Genomic DNA, 19,114 nt, shown 5'->3' on the forward strand with positions numbered 1-19,114 from the left:
CCAGAACCTGCCAAAGTGAAAGCCATTCGGTCATGGCCTGCACCTGTTACTAAAAAGCAGGTGAGGGCATTTTTAGGGACAGCAGGATACTACAGGAAGTTTGTCCCATGTTATAGTACCATAGCTGCTCCCCTCACAGTCCTGACAAGGAAGAACAGGGCAGATAAGGTAATGTGGACCCTGGCATGTGAGCAGGCATTCCAGAAGCTTATAGAAGCTTTGGGAGGACTCCCTGTGTTAGCCAGTCCAGATTACAGCAAAGAATGTGCTGTGCAGGTGGATGCTTCAAACCATAGGGTGGGGGCTGTACATAGCCAGATTTCTTCAAAGGGTGAAGAGCACCCAGTGGTTTATCTCAGTCATAGGCTCCAACCCAGGGAGGAATGCTATGCAGCTGTAGAAAAGGAATGTCTAGCCATAGTGCGGGCATTGCATAAACTTCAACCTTATCTGCATGGAAGAAAATTCACTGTTATGACAGATCACAACCCCCTAACATGGTTAAACAGAGCCAGCCAGCAAAATACCAAGTTGCTAAGATGAAGCCTGTGGGTGCAAGCATATGATATGTCAGTGCAGCACCGCAGTTGGATTAGCAATGCCAATGCAGATGGGCTCTCAAGACAGGGAATGGGGTAAAGGTATACTCAGATAGACCTAACTCCCTCAAGCAGCATTTCTCAAGGGTCACTTGAAAAACTAGCTTGAGTTCTCTGGGGAGGGGGGGAGAAATGTGAAGGCTGCAAGCCTAGCCAAATAGGATTTTATACATAATTCTGTCATTTGGAAGTATGAATGTTGAATTACAGGCTTGTTTTCTTAAATGAAAGAATATGATGTGAAATGTGTAACTCAAAACAATGCAGTAACATTGCCCTCTGCTGTAAAGAAAGCTAAGTCAAGCATTTCTTGTCTGTCCTTTGAAATTGAAATTATTTCATTACTGTCTTTGATGTTTACAATGTGGCTCCAGCTGGGCTAGATGAAGGCTTCCTGCCTATTGTTTTAAGGTTAAAGTTAATGACCAGAATTTACATATGGAATGTCCTTTATTTCTCTGGTTTCTGCCTATGTGTAAAAGAATGTAAATGCAGTTAGTTTCTGTCAGCCTGTGAACACCAGGAAAGTGTAAAAATGATGTAATGGGAATCAGGACTGCAATAGCAATTTAAACAGAGAGAATCAGAAGGCATTAAGCATTTTTGTCTTGACTATCCAACTCACAGCACTGTCTGTTGTCATATGTAAGTTATCTTAGACTTGTGTTTTCGTTTAGAAATAGCTAGGAACTAGAAAGATTAGACTAAGTGTTTTCCTGTGATGTCAGAACTGTACTACTGATTTATTTTAAGTATTTCTGTGTGATCTCTGAACCCTTGACTAGCACTGTGTAGTAGAAAGTATTGTCTTGTGGTTTTAATTATTTATTATTAAATATTTTTAAACCTTTTAACTGTGGCTGTTTTGTGTAAAGATAATTTAAGCTATAGAGTACATTGCATATTTATAGAGTTTTATGTCCAAGTCACTCTAAATAAGCCTTGACTGTTTAGTCACAACTACCAATTGGATAATAATATTGCATAGTAATAACTGGACACCCTTTTAAGGGCCTTTGAGTAGCTGATAAGAATTAGTGGGTGGTGGCAAGTGGAACTTCTGTATTGTCTGGGAGAAAGGGGCACACCTGGAGAAACTGTGCCAGCCTTCCTCAGGAGTGCCTGTGTGGTTTTATAAACTCTTCTCAAAGTGCATGTGTGTGTGTGTGTGTGTGTGTGTGTGTGTGTGTGTGTGTGTGTGTGTGTGTGTGTGTGTGTGTGTGTGTGTGTGTGTCAGCTACCTGGGCAGGGACATGAAGCACTGGTTGGACAGAGAGGGTGCTAGAGGTTTTAGCTTGCCCACGAAGCTGAGATCTGGACCATATAGCTGTGCCAGTGGGGAGTCTTATTGGGGACCTGGAGAGCAAGGGAGTGACCAGCCCCGGATTGACTGTGATCTCTGTGTGCTCTTAAGGGAAATTGCACTTTATTGGGTGTACTTGTTATCCTTTCCTCATATATAAGATGCCCTCTCTGGTGTTAGTGGTGAGGATTGAGGCTCCTTGATTGCTGGGCCAGGGCACGGGCATTACAATTATTAGCATTTATTTTGTTTCCTATAGAAGGAACCTGAACTGGAAGGAAATATTCTGTTATGATTTGGCACAGATGGTTGAAAATCTAGGTAATCCCTTAAATTACATTTCCCTTTCATCAACTCTTTTTAAGGACCTTCAGCAGAAGAAGGGCCAGATAACATGTCTTTATCTAGGTTGGCATAAATGATATCAGTTTGACATCCTCTAGTAAATTCTGGAAACATAATCAGGCAAGTCTTCTCATCACTGACTCAATGACAGCTGCTCTAGAAACAGTATCATCAGTGTACTAAGAATATTTTATAGAGTGTTTGGTTATCTCACCTTTGAAGAGAAACTGTCTAGATTAAAATGGTCTATGTCTATGAACCTATGGACCTTATTTGCAGAAGATATTAAAGAATTAAGAAATGCCTTAGTCTCTGAAAAAAAAGGTTAGCAACTACCTTTATCTTGCTATCAAAGGAAACCAGAAACCTAGATGTGTGAGCCCAGAAATTCACTATTCTGAAGGCTGGGGTTGAAGAAGTCTTCCCAAACTGATCAAAGGTTTCCCATCTTTTTCAGAAACTGAATACAGTAAGTACCCAAAAGACATTTGGCAGAAGATAGTTTTGCCATAAAAATAATTCAGGGTCTGATCTAAGGTTTGAAAAAAGAAGTTGGTGGTTCTGAGGTACCTTATACAATTTATCAGACTTCTGGGGAGCAGGTGGCTGGCTGTCTAGCAAACTGTTGGCTACAAAGACAGCACCCTCTAATACTGACACAGCAGGAGGGACAACTGCAAGTTGAGGAAATTCCATCTGTAGCAAATCATAATATCCTTTGCTGGGATTTACATATTTCTTTTTGATCCCACTGAAATGGCTCTTTTATTCTGGCAATCGTATATAAAAAGGATAACTACTCAACTGGGAAATTTGAAGAAAAACATTCCTTGGAGTTATATTTTCTATTCTCTGGGGTAGGAACATGAGAAATAGAATGTAAAGCTATACCCTGTCCTCCAGACTGTGAATTAGAATCTGACAGAGGAAAATATTTTGTTTTTTAAATTTAGGGAATACTTAGAATATTAAGCCTGAAAGGCTTGAAATAAATCCTTAGCAAACCCAGCCAATTGTCCTTGTCTGTCTTATGTGATGCAGAAGAAGAAAAATGCCTAACTTTACGTTATCTTCTCCAGAAAAAGATCAACCTGATAAACAGTCAGTTCACTGGGAATCAAGCTCCTCAGGGGAGTTTCACAACAGAGGATTGCCCACTCCCTTCCTTGATACCAAAAGTAGCTCTCCCTTGCCTGAAGAGGTTAGCCAAGCAGCCTCAGTGGACATGCTTGTTTCTCGGCCCTTAGTGGCTTCTCACGGAACAATGGCAATGGGATCAAGAAAAAGAGATGAGCAGTTTGAGGCATCTGAAATGGCCACAGAAGAGTCATTAATCAGTGGCTGAGTAAAAGCGAAAGCTAGCTTCAAGGCTGAAGACTCATAAAAGTGTTTTTCTTGTGGAACAGGGAGGGAAGAACCAAAGAGCCTGAAGCCTGGTTAATGTCTCTCCTGAAAACAGCAAGCCATGGTAAGTGAGTCTTACCTCCTGACTTAAAACTATAGCTTTGAGGTCAAACTTTTCAGTGACAACAACCAAAATCACTAGCTGTAGGTCCTAACACATTTTTTTACAGAAAAGATACACTTTTTCTCTTAAAAAATAGTAAAATGAAAGGGTTTCCCAAATTGTGTATATATCTGCTTAGCCTTGAAAAGGAGCTAGCTGACAATCAATCACTTTAAGCCTGCAGGAAAGAGTGTACTTCAATGTCAAGAAAATTATGAAGGTGCGTTTCCCTAACCACTAACTTTAAACAACTCTCTTGGAGGTGTTCAGTGCTTAGGGTGCATGGAAAATCCCACAAAACTTTGAAAGTTGGCAACTTGCGATATCCCTGTAACAGTGATCTAATGATTAACATCTATTTTATTCAATATGAAGGAGGAGTTTATTGCATCAGAGAGGAACTCTTTAGGAGAAAAATCAGTCACACATTGAGATTCACTTTATATTACTGTAAAGGTTGAAGTTTATAGGGCAGGTTTTTTATGGTATTGCCAGTTTTGCAGATATGAAGAAGGTCATTCAGGAAAGAGTCATTTAAGACTGAAGAGATAGAGTTTTGAGGTGTTATGCATAGGAAATGGAACATAGGGCTTCATTTTCTTTGTGAGGAAATGTGGAGATCCTTCAAATTGGATTATATGCCTAGATAGGTTCATGCAAAAGGCAGTATTGTATTCAATTATGGGCATAGTAAAGGAGAATAAGAAAGATACAATAATATAATTGGGCCTGGAAAATGCCCTTAATAATTAACTAGGCTAAATAAAAAGATTTCCTAGCAACTGTGACTACATGGTGGTTAAAGGAGGGCTTGTTGTCAAAACATGTGTCCAGGTCTTTGATAACTGTACTTGTTTTGAATGGAGTACCAATAGTTAGTGTGGTAGGAATAAGGATGTTCCTATTTGTGAAATAATATGGTGCTACACTTTGCTATACTTTTTGGAATTTAGCTTGATACCACAGTTTTGGCACCATTCATTTGTGACTGTTAGTCTATCTTGTAGACTATGGACATAAAAAGAGGTCTTAATGATGGCTCCACATTTACAGTCACTGGCAAACTTTGCTGGTCAGCCAGATGCCGTTGATGCTAACTTTGACATCACAGAAGTAAATGAAAAACAGAAGTAGATCAAAACTGAGCATTGGGGACAAAGCTGGTCATGTGCATTTTAGAGGAGAGTGTGCCCCCAATCTTAATTTACTGAGTTCTGTCCATAAGGAAAATTGCTATCCATTGTGTAACATAAGGGATTACATTTAGGTTGGTGAGTTTATTTATGATGCCTCAGTGAGGAATGGTGTCAAAAGCTTTGGCTAGGTTGAGGTAAACTCTGTGAACTGGCTTACCATTGTCCAGGCCCACAATGATGTACATTTCACAAACCCAAGCTGTTGTGAGTCAAGGGGACTTTAGGCTGACAATGTTTGCGTTAATGAGGTTCATAATCATACCTTCCATTGCTTTGCAGATAAAGCTTAGGAGGTTTGTGTTAATGAGGTCCATAATCATACCTTCCATTGCTTTGCAGATAAAGCTTAGGAGACGTATGAGTATGTAGTTAACAAGATCAGTGTTGGGCTCACCCTTGAGTATAAGGAGATTACATCAATGCATCAAACCTTGGCCACAAAATCAGATTAAAAGCCTGTGGAGTGGGACTGTAAGACAATGTTTCATACTGGCAAGGTAGCTCCCTGACAAATTGTCTGTCCCTATAGAGGTTGTAATTTTCACCTCCAAGAGAGAGCATTTAAGACTTGTTCAGGGTGTGGTGTTTGGGGGAGGCAAATTAGGGATCCAGCATGTATAAGCTAGATAGAACTATAGATGGAAACTTCAAACTAAACTTGCTTTCTACTAACTCTGCTATATCTTCATGGGCAGACTAGAAGGAGCTGCTTTGTATGAGAGAGATTAGCACACAATGTTGTTTCTAAGGATTCTGATGTAGTTGGTGAAGGACCTTACCACAGGAGGAAATTTTGAATTCATACTTGGCTCTGGAAGATTTCATTTAATTTCAAAGCTCATTACATAACTTGCTGAGCTTAATTCTGATGTGTGGGGTTTTCATTTTATAGAACTTGCTTATGCAATGCTTCTATTGAAGAACTTTACTCCTAAACTTGACACTGAGTTTGTTAAAGATAAGAACCAATATTTCAATACTGGTATTGATGTAGAAATAAAACCATTCTATGAATGCAGCAGTGTTTTCTGTAGACTCCTCAAGGGAGCACTTGAAGCTCCTCAGGTCATCATAAAGGTGAAGTTCATTTTCTTTGTAGAAATCTCTAAAGGTAGTAGCATTTCTGACTGTTTTCGGCTTTGTTCTAATAGTGAGGTAACTGATTGATTGTCTGACCTAATCAGGAAGGGTGTAATTATAGGTGTACAGCATAATAGAGCTATACTTGTAATGATAAATCCAATATAATTCATCCTCTCACAGGGGAGCATATAATCTGGTTAAGTGTGTTAGTATAAAGTTTAAAAAGTGTAGAGCATACCTATTTGCAGTGATATAAGTTTTCCAATTATTGCATGCCTGTTTGAAATCCCCAAGTGTTTGGTTGGCTAATAAGCTTGTTTACATGTGCCTCATAGCTTGTAATTGACATAGAAGGGATTCTATAGCTGACCAGGAAGTGGTAAGGAGCCTTATGTGTAGTTACCTGGATGTAAACGACTTTATGTTCATTACCTAACTGTATAAATCTAGAGGTGAGGGATCACAGAGGTATATAGATAAACCACTACCTGCTTGAGAGAAAATGTTATACAGGTAAATCACAAAAAAAAAAAAAAAAAACAACTGATGGCTGCTTGATGATATTCTGAGCTACTGAATCTCATTTGAATAGGAATGAACTGATAGGTCAGGTTATAGGAAAGTTGATGGCTGGCAGGTAGTTGGGGCAAAAATAATATATAAAAATAAAGAATTTAATAAATGAGATGGCTGTCTGAAATTCTGAAATCAGAAGCCATGGCAAGAGTAGAAATAAAGTACATAGTTTGCTGTCATAGTGATTCAAAAAACCAGGGCTTCAATTGCAAACACTAATGAGAAGCTTTGTACCTCAATAAAGCACTGGCAAAAAAAAATCTAAGAGATGCAGTGAGGCTTTCCACATGAACATCTCTGATTATGAAACTGATGACCCCCAGTCTATGGTCACCAAAAGCATGGATAGTAGAGAACAAGGGTCCATAAACTCTATAATAGCTAAGCAGGTTTAGTATCTACTTGATAACAAAGTTGTTTCAAAAGCAAGTGAGAGTAACGTGCAACATATATGTAGGTTTAAAGATTCTTTTGCAATTTTTTCTATAACCAGTGGAGAGGAGCAGAGTTTAATAATCAGTTGGTCTATATATGATGAAAAATAGACTGGTTAAGAATTTATGAAAAAAAAGATTTAGAATAAGCCAAGGAGGCTATATAATGTGTTATAAAAAGAACTTAAAAACACAACAGCAGAAGAGAAGATAGTCAAGAAGCCTGTCTAATGACATATGGTACCCACTAGAACCCACAAGAGTGTTACCATCACAGGTTTTGTAGTTTGTAGCCAGTGAGTTGTCCGAGGCATAATTATTTTTATAATGTGACTTTTTATTTATTTATTTATTTTTTATGGCTATCGCTTTTTTTTCTCTCAAATATTTCTATTGGTTTTAAATAATTAAAAAAAATGTTGACAAATTTTAACAATAAAATGTATACAAAAATATGAACATTTGAACTTTTTAACAAACAAATAAAGCAAAACCCAAAAACTATTTACAGAGGTGTCTCCTAAGTATCCAGTAATCTAAATATTATTAAAAGCAAAAGATAAAAGAAAAATTAAACTAACAAATTGACGTCTGTTTATTCAGCAGTTCATTAAGTTTTGTCCAAATGCTGTGAGATGTGGTAATTCTTGTTGTTCTCATTCGGATCATTAGAAGTTTGTAATGACAAATATCAGTTGCCATATTGATGAATTTTTTTATAGTTAGAGAGCTTGCCCATTTTTCCAGTTTGTTGTAATCACTTTTCTTGCAACTGACAAAAAGCTCCATAAAAGTGGATAAGTTACCTTTTTATACATTCAGGTATCAGTGTATTAAACAGAAGTAATGACTTAACCCCAGGGGTGGCCACGGTGGTGCAGTGGTTAGCATTGCTCCCTCAAAGCAAGAGGTTCTCTGGTTTGATCCTCGGCTGGGGTGCCTTCTGTGCGGAGTCTGCATGTCCTCCCTGTGGTCGCGTGGGTTTCCTCCGGGTGCTCCAGTTTCCTCCCACATCTCAAAGACATGCTGTAGGTGGATTGGACACTCTAAATTGGCCCTAGGTGTGTGTGTGTGCATGTGTGTGCCTTCTGTGGAAGGTTGGGTGCCGGGCTGGCAACTCGACACCATAAAACTCCACTGCCAATCATGAGCAGACAAGGTGATCCATTGTGGTGACTCCCTAATCGTGAAAAAGCCAGAAGAAGAATGACTTACCCCCAGATTCACTATGCCCGGCATGGCGTGCAGGAGTTCTAGCAGGCAATATGTCTGCCGTGCGATCCAGGAACAGCCTGCAGGGGCATGCACAAGAGCTCCTGCACAGACTAACGCCTTGTATGCAGTAGAGATCCATGCAATTGAGGAGATTTTGCGATCCAGGAAGCTTGCGACCATCAGTGCAGGACTAGTGCAATCTGCAGAAATGTACTTGGTTAGTAACCGAGTACATTTCTGCAAACTCCAAAACGGAGCTGTGACAGCTCCAAATAAAGACTGCATATCATTGAGGAAGCATGCCAAGTATAAGGCCATTGGCATTGCAAACAAAACAAAAAATAAAAAAATCAACTTTTAATTAATTTTTTTTAGCCGATCTCAGCTGTTTAAGCGTAGGGCAGCGGCGCTCAAATGGGATCAGGGGGAAATAACAAAATAAACCTAAATTAAGCATTCTAACTAAAATCAGAATTCTCCCATGCAAGTCAACAGCAGGTAGAAGACACCATTGTCAGTGAGTAGTGGTTGCTAAGGGGGGAGGCTCAGTGTGAGACATGTAACTATGCATTAGCAGGCAATCCTATGCAAATGAGGGGAATGATAGTGAATCCCAGTTTTCCCCAGCATGCTAGTCAGGTCCCAACAGTGTAAGAGCAGGAATAGCTTGGTGCAAGCCTAGGAGTTAGGTGACATCATGGGGGGGGGGTATGTCAGGCGTACTGTAAGTGGATTGGAGCCCTGTGGCTCAGGTTTGTTCCTAGCTTAGCACAGCTAAGCAAGGGGGTGTGTCTAAACCTGCCTAGCACTCTTTACAAAGCCTAAGCGGGTGTGCGCACCGCACTTCAGGTTTTAGAGGAAGAAAAAAAGAGGTTAAATCAGGAAATAGCAGCAGTGTGCACATTTGAGCACTCTGTGTGGCACATACACGGGCTTAAACAGGAAGGCAATGAAAATGGAAAACAGCAGTAGGAAGGTAATCAAGGAGAACTAGCTTAGCTGACAGGTGAAATATATCAGAATCAGCCAATTACACAGCAGCAGACCACCCCAGCCCATAACACCACTATAAACTAAGCAAACATCTTCCCCTCAGGATTTTCCCACACTCTACACCACAGGAGTAAACAAGTGGGGAACTTTTAACACTGACAAGTAAAAAGGAAGAAAGCCAAATGGATCAGGAGACTACTGTATACAATTCAATCCAACAGCTGTGCAAATAATGAACGCGATTCAACAAATGACTTCATCAGATGATCTGATGAAGTCATTTGTTGGACGAAAACGCAGATTAATAAAGCGTTCATTGTTGGTTATTTGCACAGCTGTTGGATTGAATTGTATACAGTAGTCTCCTGATCCGTTTGGCTTTCTTCCTTTTTACTTGTAATTGGTTTCGAGTGGAGGTTGGCCGTTGTTTTTCTTTTATTGGAACTTTTAACACTCACAGCAGAAAATTATAGGGGTTGCAATAGCTATCATACAACTTGTGGAAGATGCTGAGGGTGGTGAGGATGTGAATGCTGTCGACCAACCCACAGTGAGGAGAGGGAGAAGAGTGTACAGACCCAGGGTAACCTACCAGGGGCTACATGAGCTGGAGATAGTGGAGCGCTATAGGGTGGACAGGGACCACCTACAGCAAATTGGTGAGCTGTGCCGGCCACACCTGACAGACAGAACTAACAGAGCAGAACCCATCCCAGTGGATACCAAGGTATGTGTAGGCCTAAGAATACTAGCAACAGGTACCTTCCAAAGGCCAACTGGGGATATGATGGGGATTTCACAGGCATCAGCATCCAGGGTAATCCACCAGTTCATGGATGCCATGTCAGCACATGTCGGTGAGCACATATATTTCCCAACACCCATGAGGCGTTGGCCAGCAATATGCAACTGTTCCACCAAACAGCAGAATACCCTGAGGTAGTAGGTGCTATAGACTGCACGCACAAATGCATCAAAGCACCATCCGGTGAATGGGGTAGGGTTTTTTCCAACTGCAAGGGCTTCCCCTCCATCAACTGCCAGGTCATGTGCGATGCCCAGGGCATAATAATGAATGTGTGTGCTGGCTGCCCTGGATGCTATCACGACTCCCACATCTGGCATCTGACACAGCTGTACCAGAGATTTGCCAGTGGGGAAATCCCTCACGGTCACCCAGTGGGGGATGCTGGGTACGCACTGGAGCCATGGCTGATGACATCCATCAGAAATGCACACACACCCAAACAAGAACTCCATAATAAGACACACACCAGAAGTATAGTAGAGCATGTGTTTGGGATGCTCAAGTCACAGTTCTGGTGCCTGGACACATCCAGTGGAGCCTTGCAATACTCACCAGCTGCATGTGCCCAAATCGTCCTTGTATGTGCCACGCTACACAATATGATCCTGTGGAAATAGCTGCAGCAGGAACAGCACAGGGCAGGGCCACACAGCCCCCCACCATTGCCAAGGCCTGCACAGGTACAGAGTGACTCAGAGGAGTAACAACCTGTGCCTGCCCCAGTAGGCAGAAGGAGGCGTGCCCAGTATGCCCTGGCCTTGGCAAAGAGGCAACGCATAGCACATACACTGACACAGGAGGGACCCAGGGAATAACACCTCTCTCTGACTCTCACATACAGTAAAAGGGATGCCAAACATTACACTACATGTGCCTAACCATGTGTAGGGAGTGTACTATGTGCATCTGACATAGGCAGCCCTGCAGCACCACCCTCAATACTGGGACACCCACAAGGTAAGTGACTCACACATGCCAGTCAAGGGGGGGGGTCACATAGCCAACAACAGTCACAGCCAGCAGGACAGGTTTAGACAAAAACCAACAAAGGCTGTGCTATGGCCTCTGAATGAGGCCTATGGGTAACCTCCCTCCCCAGGCCTACATGGACAGAATACAGCAGGTCAGGCAGTGGGATGTCAGTTCTGAAGGGTAGGATATCAAAAACTAGGGTGGGAGGTTGGCATAACTGTTAAAGTGTTAACCTTATAGACACAAGGTGCAGGGTTTGAATCTGACATGGGATAATTGGCTAGGCTTATAATAGCCTACATGGGCAGTTAGCCTAGTACTGATCTATGAACCTATGAACCTATATGTAGGTAATTAAAAGCTAAGATCTGTAATACATTGGTATGCCTCTAGCCAGCACGATAGGTAAGACTACACACTGAAATGGAGTACCTGACATACCAGTACAGTCCTAGCAAATGTGTACAAGTGTCAGGTGTGCTCCCCCATCCTACATAGAAATATAGTAACAATCAGGTGTGCCCCCCAATCCTGCGCAGAGCTGTAGAAATAGTCAGGTGTGCCCCCCATCCTAAGTAGAAATATAGTAACAGTCAGGTGTGGCCCCCAATCCTGTGTAGAAATGTAGAAATAGTCAGGTGTGCCCCCCCATCCTACGTAGAAATGTAGAAATACTCAGGTGTGTCCCCCATCCTACATAAAAATATAGTAACAGTCAGGTGTTCCCCCCAATCCTGTGTAGAAATGTAGAAATAGTCAGGTGTGCACCTCACATCCTATGTAGAAATATAGTAACAGTCAGCTGCCCCCCCAATCCTGTGTAGAAATGTAGAAACAGTCAGGTGTGCCCACCCTTGCTATGCAGAAATGTAGTAACAGTCAATGCGGAATGATTGATGGATACCCTGCAGAGACAGCATGCTACCTGTCAATGTACAACACAAAGGTCAGCACTGCAGTACAAACTACCTGGACTCAATCCACACATGCAATACAGATGGCCATACTGGGCATGCTCACACACTTAAACACACGAAGGCCATGTGGACCAGACATATATGGCAGTCGCAGTTGTTAGTGCAAGAATTCATCAGTATGCACCACTCATGCCTTGCACACACAGTGGATAGGAATACAGACATATATGTAAGGACAACACATAAGCCAAAGGTTGATGGACATAGATGTGTGGAAGTGGGTGACTATGACAAGGAGCCATCCAGGCCTGTTCCACCCAGCACACAGCCAAATGGCCCCAAACACATGAGGTGCAGATGTCACTCACTGCAGATACTAGTTACCAGTATCCGTCAGCATGACAGACTATGTGGTGCACGTGCCAGCTGTGCAACATGACTATACAAGGAAGTAGTCATCTAGCAGCTGTATACACTTACCTGTGAAATATGACCCTGTGTGTGCCCGCATGTGGTGTGTCAACCCCTAGATGAATGGGTTATGGCCCATGCACACATAGCCCTACTATGTTAAGCCTGCTGAGATCATCCAATGTGAAATACACCTTTGGGAGAGTTGTAGCCCAGTATTCTCCACGGCGCGTCCTGTAACTGTGTACTGCTGTAGTGTGATAAACTAGTTAGGTAGAAATTCTAATCCCAGATTTAGCAACTTGTGTGTCTGACTGTGTCAAGAGCAATGCTTTTTAGGGTAATCACACTACCAACAATTCAAATGCTCAACTTTGGCAAGGCTGCTGATGTCATCCACCTAGAAATACACCTCTGGGAAAGTTGTAGCCCAGTAATCTACATAGCGCATACTATAACTGTGTACTACTGTAGTGTGATAAAGTAGTTAGGTAGGTAATCTAATCCCAGACATGGCTAGTGTGCATGTCTGTCTTTGTAGAGAGCAATGCTTTTTAGGGTACTCAACACTCCCTACAATTTATATACTCAACTTTGGCAAGGCTGCTGATGTCATCCACCTAGAAATACACCTCTGGGAAGGTTGTAGCCCAGTAATCTCCATAGTGTGTCCTATAACTGTGGACTGATGTAGTGTGATAAAGTAGTTAGGTAGGTATTCTACCCCCAGACATGGCAAGTGTGTGTGTGACTCTGTCTGTGGAAAGAGCAATGCTTTTTAGGGTACTCACACTCCCTACAATTCATATGCTCAACTTTGGCAAGGCTGCTGATGTCACCAACCTAGAAATACACCACTGGGAAGGCTGTAGCCCAGTAATCTCCATAGCAGATGCCATAACTGTGTACTGCTATATTGTGATTTTGAACTATGGTAGGGTTCCATCCCCACCCATGGTAGTTTTTGGATGCTTTGTGTGTGGTTCAATGTCTGTGTATGGAGCAATGCATTATAGGCTAGTCAGACTCACTCCAATTTGAATGTCCAACATTGGCAATCCTGCTGATGTCATTCATTGTGAAATACACCTTTGGGGAAAGAGTTATCCAATAATCCGTGTGGTGTGTCCTATAACAGCTCCATGCTGTAGTGTGCTATAAACCTCTGTAAGGTGTTCTACTCCCACATATGTCTGTTGTGGATGTTTTGTGTGTGTGTGTCACTGTCTGTGTAGGGAGAAATGCATTTTAGGCTTGTCACACTCACTACAATTAGAATGTCCTACTTTGGCAATCCTGCTGATGTCATCCAATGTGATATACACCTTTGGCGAAGGAGTACTCCAGTAATCTCCAAGGCGAGTAATAAACTAGTTAGGTAGGGGTTCTACTCCTAGACATGACAGGTGTGTGTGTGTGTGTGTGTGTGTGTGTGTGTGTGTGTGTGTGTGTGTGTGTGTGTGTGTGTGTGTGTGTGTGTGAGTGTGTGTGTGTGTGTGTGTCTGTGTGTTTGTAACTCTTATCCTGTGTGGAGGTGGTTGTGAGTGTGTGACACCTGTGGCCAATGTGGAGCAGCTTTTGCATAATTCTTATATGGTGGCCTTACTATATATCACAATGTCCACCATACAGGGATAACAGATGTGAAATAGCTGGGAGGCTGGGGTGCAAAGCCATACCCACACATGTGACATCAAGGCCAGGCAATCACAGTTATCAACCCCAGTATTACCCAGAGCACACTCTCAACCCATGTCTCATACACACACACATGCCTAGGCAACAGCCAATATGTGGGTAGTACACTGCATATTGGCCACTGATAGTAACTATGGAGTGATAGCAGTGGGCTACAGAGGACATGGCACCCTGTCCATCTGTCCAATATGCAAGTACATGCACACAGTGCACCATCCCCATGTTCCGCAATGCACACCTGCAACACCTGTGGTGCCATCACATGTGACCCACAAAGGACATACCATGCCTGACAACATGCCCTGTATGGACAGATGCCACTGACACCAGGGAATGCCATTAGCATGCTATCAATGTAGGTGCAGGGTAAACCTGCTGCCCATTACCAGTTCCCACCACAGGTGGGCAAGACTGGCACATCTGATAAGAGTCTGTGTTCACAACATGGGCTAGACACCCCAGGTACAGTTCCACGTGTCACTGTACATGCATATGGGAGGTGTGCACATCCCAGACACTGTCCATGTCACGGACTAAGGAACACATACATGGCAAGCGATGCACAGCACTGGCCACACACAATAGTCACTCAGGTGACTGGATGGGGGATACAACACCCACCTGTGTGGGCAAATGCAGAAACCACAGCCCTAAGCCACAATGCAGACCATTGTCATGTGGCCTGATGCCAAGTTATACCCATCGCCTATCCTTGTATAGCCATCTGGCACAGTCTACCACCACACACCAGTGCAAACATGCACCCATGCATGTCCATACTGGCACCCTGTGTGTTTGTGTGTGTGTTGTATGGTCCGTATGTTCACATCCCCACTCATTACAACCCCCATTGGCATACTGAAGCATGCTGTCTGATGTCAGACACCTCCCCACACCCTTTGCCCATACAACCTCCGTATGACCCGTGTGGTGCATGTGATACCTGCACAGTGATGTGTTGTGGCAATCCCACTACTGATGAGTTTTAATCCTGGCCCTGCCAACTGTGTCAATGTGTGTGCATCCCTGTGAGAGTGTGGCTGTGTTGATGGTGGCACCTCTTCATATGGACAGGCACGTGTACGTCAACTATTGTATAGCTACCGTATCCCTGTTGCAGATGTCACTCACCATCACATATATGTTCTGCGGGATTCACAACAGGTAACCCATGTGGTGCATCCAATAACTGCATAGAACTCTAATAGCACTACATAGTCATCAGGGGGTTTGATACCCTGTGCTGGTAGGTGTGTGACACAAGCATGCTTATGTTTTACTCTCCCACTCCTCCCTGACTTGTCTTTCCTCTGGCTGCCTCTCCCACACCCTCTCTGGTGGATGTGGAGGCCTACACCTATTTTGCTTAGGCAGCAGCATGTGTATTTTAAGTGATGCTCATGATCACCTGATGGCCTTTGCATGAATTGCAGCCCTCCCCTAGCTGATTGCATGTGGAACAGCTGTGGTAACATTCCCATAGCCAGTTGCATGGAAACACACTCCAATATCTAGGAACATCATGTTGGTGTTGGCCCTTTTCATTCAGTGAAATCAGGAACTAGATCTGTTGTTTGGCAAACAGCATCTCAGATGGATTGGGGATTTACCTTTAACAACATACACTGTGGAAACAGGGCAACACACAGGAGGGGGATGTGCCTGACCTGACTACAGACTGTAAGTGCTACTATATTGAATTTGGAGTAATGTTGGTTTAACAGTGTGTGTGCGGATATGGCTGTGCTACATGTCTCAATACCTGCCATGTCAGTTCTATGTTTATGAGGAATCCCCATCTGCAGGGTCATCTGCAGATAGGCAGTGTGTTGTGCCTTCGGTTTCATGTGTTACCCACAGATCATCTATCTGTGGACTGCAGAAGGCAGTGTGATGATTGCAGTCTGCAGATGGTGAAAGCCGTGACAGTTACTGACTTCATATCCCTCAGAGGACATATGTTGCAACAAACCCTGTTACAACAGTAAATGTATGAGGTTATCACAACAACATGTCAATATTCACCCTGTGTATGTGCTTCCAGCCCCAACTCTGTCAACCTTTGCACATATGTCATACATGAAGAGGTGCATATGTACTGTACACCATAATTAGTGTCATCATATCTGATAACAACCCAGTGAGATATCAGACTGCTACACATGTTATGTACAGTAGGGGTTATATTTGATGACATAACCTGGACATAATGTGGTTGTTTGTACAGTACTGAGGGCTGTGTACTTATGGTGAATGTTGACAGTGTGTGTATTGTTAATATGTACCTTGGCCTGTGTACAGACTGTGGTAGTTGTCATCATCCTAGGTCCCATCCTATCTAATGTTAAATGCTGCTCCACTATATGTTACCGTATTGGCTTACATGTTTGCAGGGCCATACACACACATGTCCCATACCACAGTCAGCCATCAGTCCAAACTGTGTAGCAGCCTAGTATATGTAGGGTTAGCTTGTGAGTGGCACATATGAGGATGGTATTGAACAGATAGTCCATATACTGTAATATTATGCTAGCTTGCCATATATGGCTGTGGCTCTGTTCGCATTGGTTGTGGTTATGCACTTTCACACAGGTGTATCTTACCTGTGCTGTGACATGCCTGTACAGCCTGCTATATATGCAGGTACATGTGTATTCTCCCATAGGAGATGTAGGCCAGTGTAGAGCCAGTCTGCCTGTAGCCTGCACAGTGCATTGTTACATACCTAGCAGCTTAGTGTACTTACTCAGTGAGATGTCATGTGCAGATACTTGCCAGATGTACTGCTGACGGGCCTCCCTTAACAGTCATGTATGTCAGACAGAGCAGTGGGATGCTGTACAGAGGTATGTCAATATCTAGTGGGTAGTATGTGGCCATGGGACCCCTGTACCAGCAGGTAATACATGTCAGGCTAGAAATGTGTGTGAATGCATAACCTATGGTGGCATATGTATACCAGTTGTTATGTATTATACCCATCTACATGGCTAACATCCAAGTTTTCAGGCATGGTACACATGTTTTGCACTAAGGGGTTTTGGGTATACCTCTGGAATGTACAGAGTGTGTCAGAATGTCCACACATATTGGCCAACATCTCTGCTGCAGTCAACAGGGACAGTACGTGCTAGCAGCGGTACTTTACTATGATGCCCTTAGGATGTTTGTCAGTAGCCAATAGCACACATGTGGAAAGCAGATGTGACCCCCCCACACACACCATGTCTGTGAAGACAATCCCAATTGCAGTAGCAATAGTATATAGAACTGTAATAGTACACAAATAAAGGTTTACCATTCCTGCAAACCTGTGTGTGGTGGTTTTTCCTATGACCTCTCTGTGGGTATATGTTGCAGGCAATGATTGTCATTTCTACGGGTGGCCCATGCAGTGTCCAGTTGTTCAGGTGTGAACTGTAGGCTTAATGGCTTTTCCATATTTTGTACACATCCTACATATGTATCTTACTGTACATATCTCTGCATGTGAATGTGTAGTCAGATGTATATCTACATATATGTAAATATATATATATATATATATATATATATATGTGTGTGTGTATATCTGTATCTGCATATATGTGTCTGTGTATATGTATCCTGAGGATGTTGATAGCTTCCACATTTTACATTTCCTATGGGAGCCAGACTGTACTGCATGATATGCTACCAATACCAGCCTGACATCATACAGGTTGGATGTAGTACTGTTAACATCTTGTGCCCATGTCATGTAAGGTCCTGGTTATAGGATTTACAACACTTGGTAGTGTATTGCAGGGTGGACATGTTTGGCTGAGGGGGGTATGCCTATTCATACAAGATGTATATTGTTTGGGGCCTCTCAAACCCATTAACGGTGCATGAGGGCATATTTGTTTTTGTTACTCTACAATTGCTATCTACAGATGTATCACCACATATACCTATATAGATATATATCAGCTTACATATGTATGACTATGTCTGTATATACCTACATAGCTATATACCTGTGTACATATATGTACCTTGCTGTGCATATGTTGACATATAGGTGTATACATATATATATATATATGTGTCAATGTAGGCATTTGCATATATATATATATATATATATATATATGTTCAAAGAAGCCAAAACAAGAAGAATAAACCAGGAAGTAATGATCCACGACCAAAACGGAAACCAAATAATCCTCTTCTTTATTTCACACGAAACACTCCAAGAATAATAAAATCAAGCGCTTTCGCCTGATCAATGTCAGGCTTTATCAAGACAAAAGTATGCTTGGTGTGCCACAGTTTAAATACTCATATCAATTGTGCAAGCTTAACTTAATTGAATTAAATTAATTAATTAGATTTAAAAACAGCTCAGTTGATTAATTGATTAACCCACAATCGGGTTTTTAAAGTGCTAATGCATTACCCAAGTTTACGTAACAAATCACATAAATACATGTCCCTTTCTCTTTTTAAAAACATAAATCCACCAGTAATGAAGGGTAAAATCATTAAAGGTGAACACAATTCTTTACAAAAAGAACTAGTATATGTGAAATGTTTAAATACATTTTCAAAAATTAATATTCAATGCAATGTGTTATAAAAATGTTTAAAAATGGTTTAAAAACTAAGCACAATGGGAAATACCAGTCAAAACGTTAAAAACAGGACTAAAGGCAAGACCACCATGTAGTAAAGATATGAACTTGCTTAAATCAAATCCTAATAAGCAAGTCAATGTACACAATGTTGTAATTCTTCTGCTAAAATGCCATGTAGAAAAGTCATTTTGCCAAAAAATGCTTGGAATGGTTAAATAAACACATAAATCCGTAAATACTTTAAACATTTTTTAGATTTTTTAGATTTTTTAGATTAAATTAGGAAACCTTTGTGAATTAATTTGTAGATTAAATAACTTAAAAAATTAAGTAATTCTCTTTGAAATACTAAAAGTGCTAACATGAATGTTACTCAATAATGCCTACCTTATAACCTGGCTCGTCTGATCTTTAAAATGAGTGTTTCGTGTGAAATAAAGAAGAGGATTATTTGGT

Source organism: Protopterus annectens, chromosome 2.part1 (genome assembly GCF_019279795.1).
Source record: "Protopterus annectens isolate FY-2018-M chromosome 2.part1, PAN1.0, whole genome shotgun sequence".
Taxonomy (NCBI): domain Eukaryota; kingdom Metazoa; phylum Chordata; order Ceratodontiformes; family Protopteridae; genus Protopterus; species Protopterus annectens.